Genomic DNA, 6,046 nt, shown 5'->3' with positions numbered 1-6,046 from the left:
GATCCCGAGAGGAGAATGGAGGAGAAGGGATTGCAGCATGACCATCCCCCCTGGGGGGTGATTTCTCGCTTTCTGTCTCTATGTCTCTCTCTGTCTGTCTGGCGAGCGCACGCGCCCTGTAGCAAAAAAACCTCTCAAAAAATAATAATAATAATAATAAAAGTAAACTTTAAAAGATAAATAGGTTAAACATCCCTCCAAAGATCTTACCTTTTTAAGTTCATTTGGGAAACCTACTCTTCCCAGACAATGCAAAGACAAATGGCAATGTGTCTAGAGTGTGTAAGATATTTCCACAAATTGGAAACTTATGAAAAATGGGCACATGAGGTCCTCCTACACCTGTAGAGTCATACAAGGTCATCTCATTAAATGAGGAAAGCAGCAGCACATGTCCAGCAAACCTCCTGGACTTCAATTTCTTGACCTTTCCGTGATGAGACTTATGAATTATATACTATCTTGATTTATCTCAAAGAAAGATTGAGTATTAGTTGGACTGAATGTCAAGCAAATCATTCCAAACAAGTGGGAGGAAAGTGCTTATCTGTACCATTCTCTAGGATAATGAGACTAGCTCTGTGGATTCTGAGACAGATGAATCACAGGGGGCTTTTCCATGAGATGTTCACCCAATCCATCAGGTGAAGCAGATGTGAGCAAGATTTAGTTGTATATTAAGATGTATTCGGGGCCAGTCCATAGAACAGTGGTTAAGTGCAGTACATAGGGAGCTGGATCCCACATGTCCAACCACTGTTCAAATCCTGGCCACAGCTTGGAAAGTATGTCAGGTACGTGTATGTGTGCATACCCCAAACCCTGACAGAAGGAGAAATGAAGAAAAAGGGTTGTGGTGTGACCATGCCCCACTGGGACTTTCTCTTTCTCTCTCACTAGTGCAGGTACCATCTGGCAAATAAAACAAACAAAAAAGATGTATTTGGTCTGGCCTAATAAAGGGAGCCCTGGAATGAGGCTTTTACCACCAGCCAGCACAAAGGTTGATATGTCAGTCCATCTCAGTCAATTTCCACCCTTCAGTCAATTTTCACCCTTCTTTGAGTCCTTTTTTTTGTTTTTTGGAGAGATTTTTGCTACAGGGCGTGTGCGTTCACCAGACAGAGAGAGAGAGAGAGAGAGAGAGAGAGAGAGAAAGCGAGAAATCACCCCCCAGGGGGGGATGGCCACACCGCTATTCCTTCTCTTCCATTCTCCTCTCAGGATACTGGGCACGCACGCACAGGCGCTGGGCAGGAGTTTGGAGCCACTGGGTCCGGGACGCGAACTGCAGTTGACTACATGGGAGTCCAGCGACATAGCCATTACGCTAACTGCTGGTCCCTCTTCTTGGGTCCTTGTAAAAGAGAGTAGGCAACAGCCATCCAGGTCATGTACTTACAGGCTGGACTTTACACTTGAACTGGGAATAGAAAACAGGTAGAGCACTCTACTGCCACCAAAGTGCCTCCATTTCAGATAAGAAGAATATATGTTCAAATAAAGCATATGCTACATTGTCGTTATTGAAGCAGTAATCTAGTGAGATGTCACCAAGTCATCCTTGGAAAAGGTGATAACCAAGGAGGTAGTCAGAGAAGGCTGTACAGAGAAGATGGGGCTTAGTCTAGGCATTGGAAGGTTAGCTAGGATTTGAGATTTGGAAGGAATCCAAGGAATGGTGGAAATAGAAATAGCATCAAAGCAGGAATAGGAATGGGTGGTTTAGGGAGCCATAAATCATGTAATTTAGCTGAAGTGAATGTTTGTCCTCAAGTTTAGTGAAGCAGGTCTTGAGAGGTGATTGTGGCTACTGCAGCTTGAAAAATGAAACTCATTCATCTCTGACATTGTCTTCTTTTTATAAAAAGTATAAAAGACCACAATTACATTCTTGATTTTCCAACTGGAAAAAAAATCTACATTCTGACTTAGGGCATTTATAATTCAGTTTTTTTTTTTTCCAGTTAATCATTCATCTATAGGTAGATCAGTAACTATTAATGTTCTTTCCATGGAAAGTACTGTGCTGGAGAGTCTACAAAGATTTTTAGGGTAGATTCTATTTGGAGATAGTGAACACGATAAGCAATAAACATTCAAGGCAATTGATGATGAATAGAAAATGAGTAACACAAGTGGTGATGCCTGCAATGTTTAGTAGATTACAATGTAGGCAGCATGTCTGCAACTCGAATAACTGCCACCAGATGTACACTCACCTTAAACTAAGTATAAGCCAATATTAAGCCAGAGAGGGAAGGAGAAAGAAGAGGAAGAGGAACAATGGGCGGGGCTGGTTGGCAGAGTTCAGGATGGTAGATACAAGAAAATGATAAATCAAGGGACGCAGGGAGGCCCATTAGGGAGCTGATGGATTAAGCAATTCTGGTGGCTTGGAATAGTGGTGTCAACGGGCATGGAGAGAGGTAGATGAAATCAAGAGATTTTCAGAAGATGGGAGCAACAGTCCTGGTGATTATGTGCAGGGTATGAGGCAGAGAGAGAAACCGAGAAGGTCTTCCATGTTCCCAGCCTAAGATTCATTCAGCATGGAGGAGAACTGAGGATAATGGTGGATGCTGGGATTACTTCTTTTTATTTTTCTACAGTTCCCAAATTTTCACTGGTGAGTCATTACTTGCACAATAAAAAAAGTAAAAGGAGAATTCATATTTGACATAAATCCTTTTATAGAATAAAAGGATTAAACAGGTTTTGAATCATAACTAAATGTTGGAATTAAGGATGAATTCTTTTTGGAGAGGTTTTCACTATAGGGCGCGTGTGCTCAACAGACAGACAGAGACAGAGAGACAGAAAGCAAGAAATCACCCCCCAGGGGGGATAGTCACGCCGCAATCCCTTCTCCTCCATTCTCCTCTCGGGATCTTGGGCACACATGCACACGCCCCTGGCGTGAGTTTTAAGCCACCGGGTCCAGGACATGAACCGCGGTCGACTACGTGGGAGTCCAGCAACATAGCCATTACGCTAACTGTTGGTTCCCAAGGATGAATTCTTTTACTTCAGTATTTATAAAACTATTCACTGATTTACCCGCAATGAATGTATATATGGATATATTTTATATTTAGGGAAAGGGCCTTTGTTTTCCATTAGTTTGTTTTTTTGGTAGAGTCAAAACCATACTTAAGATCAACAGTAAGTCAGCATGGTCAAGAACAGATGAGTCGGGGTATGGGCAAGGGGAAAATAAAAATGCTAGAGAGCAGAACCAAGATCAGGAGAGCAGAAGAGTCCAAATGTCACATTCAGGTAGCCCGCATGGCTAAGACACCTCTCTGTTGGCACAAGACCCAACTCCTGAATGTGACTGGCCCTCCAGGCTTGCAGGGCCCACACTGAGAGGTATTTCTCAGAGAGAGAACTCCAGAGTCAACTTCTATATGAAATTGCCTTCTCTGCCTCTGGCTTTACTTTCAGGTAGGTGAATGTTTAACCGCCATGGAGTGGATCTCATAGGTGCCTATTCAATCACACTTTAGTTTGCAACATCGCTTAAAGGAATTGTACATCATCGTATTAGTGAGGTTTCTTTTTTGTTTTGTGTGTGCATTTTGTTTTTGTTTTTGCTTCTGAAAAGAAGACAAGATAGTCTTCAAACAAGATAGAGATGAGTTCAGAGATAGGAAGTCCAGAGCTCTGTTAAGTCACCTGGTAGTCATGTTCCTTCCATTTTTCTTCTCTCCCCACATGGGTGAATCTCTTTTTCTTCTGGTCCAAGATAGAGTTCTGCCACAGACACAATTTTAGAAGCAGAATGGATGATAAGGGTAGAAAGTGATGTCACCTTTCCTTAAAGAGCTTTTAAGAAAATATGAAAAAAAAAATTGGGGGGCCACAGGCACGTGTGCTGGTAGACAGAAAGGAATAGTGAGAAATCACCCCTGGGGAGATGGCTTACCACAATCCCTTCTCCTCCATTCTTCTCCTGAGATTTTGGGCAAGCACTCACATGCACCAAGAATGATTTTCTTTTTCTTTTTTTAAAGAATTATTTATTTAATTTTATTTGTTACTACTACTTTTTAATTTGACCAGAGAACAACAGAGAAAGGTAAAATGAGAAAGCAAGTCACTGGGTCCAGGACTTGAACTGCATTCGACCATTTGGGAATCCAGTGCCTTAAGCACTATGCCACCTGTTGGCCCCAACCAAGCCTGATTTTCAAGCACTGGGTCTGGGACTCAAATTGTGGGTAGTCATGTGAGAATCCAGCACTTTAACCGCTATGCCATCTGCTGGTCTCAAAAAATTATTTTTAATAAAGGTAACAATATGGGGACAGCAGGTGACATGGAGGTTAAGAAGGCTGGAGCCCACATAGCTGACTCTGTGGTTCAAGTTCCAGACTCAGGCCCATGGACAGATTTGGGTATGAAGACCCTGTTAATTACTTGTGAAGTAGATAGGATAGCTAAGCCAAACAATCGTAAAAAGCTCTCTGGCTTATTTATCTCAATTATTTTTATTTTACTTTGAAGACTAGTAACCAAATAAAGTGGAAATTTAATATATGAAATCAGAAAGCCAAAGATTTCTTTAAATATTGTTTCTTTTTTCAAACTGAAAAAGCAGATAGCATTAAACAAGGCATGGAATCCAAAGAAACCCTGGTAGATAGCTGTCTCAATAGACTGCTAATGCGGTTAATACCTTTCCTCCAAGAATGTGTCATGAAAAGTCCATGAACAGACATGTGTTCTCAATAGCCATTACAGATAAAAATGGTAATTTTTAAAGTTAAGGTGGGTTTATGAATAATACTTCTATTTCCATAGACTTAAAACAAGGAACCCAATGCCCTTTGGAGGCCAGGCTGCGGGCCAGTTCCAGTCTGCTCATGGCAGGGTGGGCAGCAGGCAAGGGAGCCAGGCTTCATCTGTGTTTGCAGCTGCTCCCCATCTCCCACATTGCCGCCTGGGCTCCACCTTCCCTCGGATCAGCAGTGGTGCTGGATTCTCATGGGAGAGCAAACATTACTGTGTAATTGTTTCACTGCACATTGCAATGTAGCAGAGGTGAAAAGCGAGTACACAGTAGATTTGGTGTACCTGGGTCATCCCGGGAACCCCCTGTCCCATGCCCTCAAGTCCCATTTGTAGAGGGATTGTCTTTCATGAGGCTCATCCCTGGTGCTTGGAAGATTGAGAACCACTGACTTAAAAGGCACTTTTCTAGGGCCAGCAGGTGGCATGGACTCCCACATGGCCAACTGTGGTCGGAGTTCTGGACCTGGCAGCCTGCTTTCTCATTTCCCCTCTCTCTCTGTGTGTGTCTCTCTCTGGTGAGTGTATGTGCCCTATACCAAATTGAAAGAATAACAGTAATAATTAATGAAATTAATTAATTCTTTTAAATGAAAGGAGACCAGCAGATGGTGTAAGAGTTAGGTCACTGGACTCCCACATAGCCAACCGCAGTTCGGCTCAATGCCAGGCATATTTGCATGTATGCCCAAAATCCCGAGAAGAGTATGGAAGAGAAGGGATTGCGGTGTGGCCACCCCCCCCCCAGGGGGGTTATCTCTTGTTTTCTGTCTCTGTCTCTCTGGTAAGTACAAGTGCCCTAGAGCAAAAACATCTAAAATAATAATAATAATGTTTTGTTTTCTGACATAGCAATAAGTTCAAGTTTTGTAGGGAGGCTTAACAAAGTTATCAAGGACCCACACCATCTTTTTTCTTTATTTTTTTTATTTTTTGTCATAGGGCATGTGCACCACCAGAGAAAGTGAAACAGAAAGAGGGAAGTGAAAAATCATCCCCAGAGGGGATGATTGCAATCTTTTCTCCTCTATTCTCCTCCTGGAATTCTGGAAACATGCGTGCACACACACACATGCACTCAACTGGCATGGGTTTCAAGCTGTCAGGTTTGGGACTCAAACCATGGTCAGCTCTGTGGGAGTCCAGCACCTTAACCACTATGCCACCTGCTGGTCCTGCACATAGTAGATCTTTAAAGAAACTTGTGTCTTTTCCTTCTTTGTTCTTGAGGTCAACCTCCACCTGCCCCGTC

Source organism: Tupaia chinensis, unplaced genomic scaffold, assembly GCF_000334495.1.
Source record: "Tupaia chinensis unplaced genomic scaffold, TupChi_1.0 Scaffold000473_1, whole genome shotgun sequence".
In the NCBI taxonomy this organism is placed as follows: domain Eukaryota; kingdom Metazoa; phylum Chordata; class Mammalia; order Scandentia; family Tupaiidae; genus Tupaia; species Tupaia belangeri.
Note: the sequence above shows the minus strand (reverse complement) of the source record.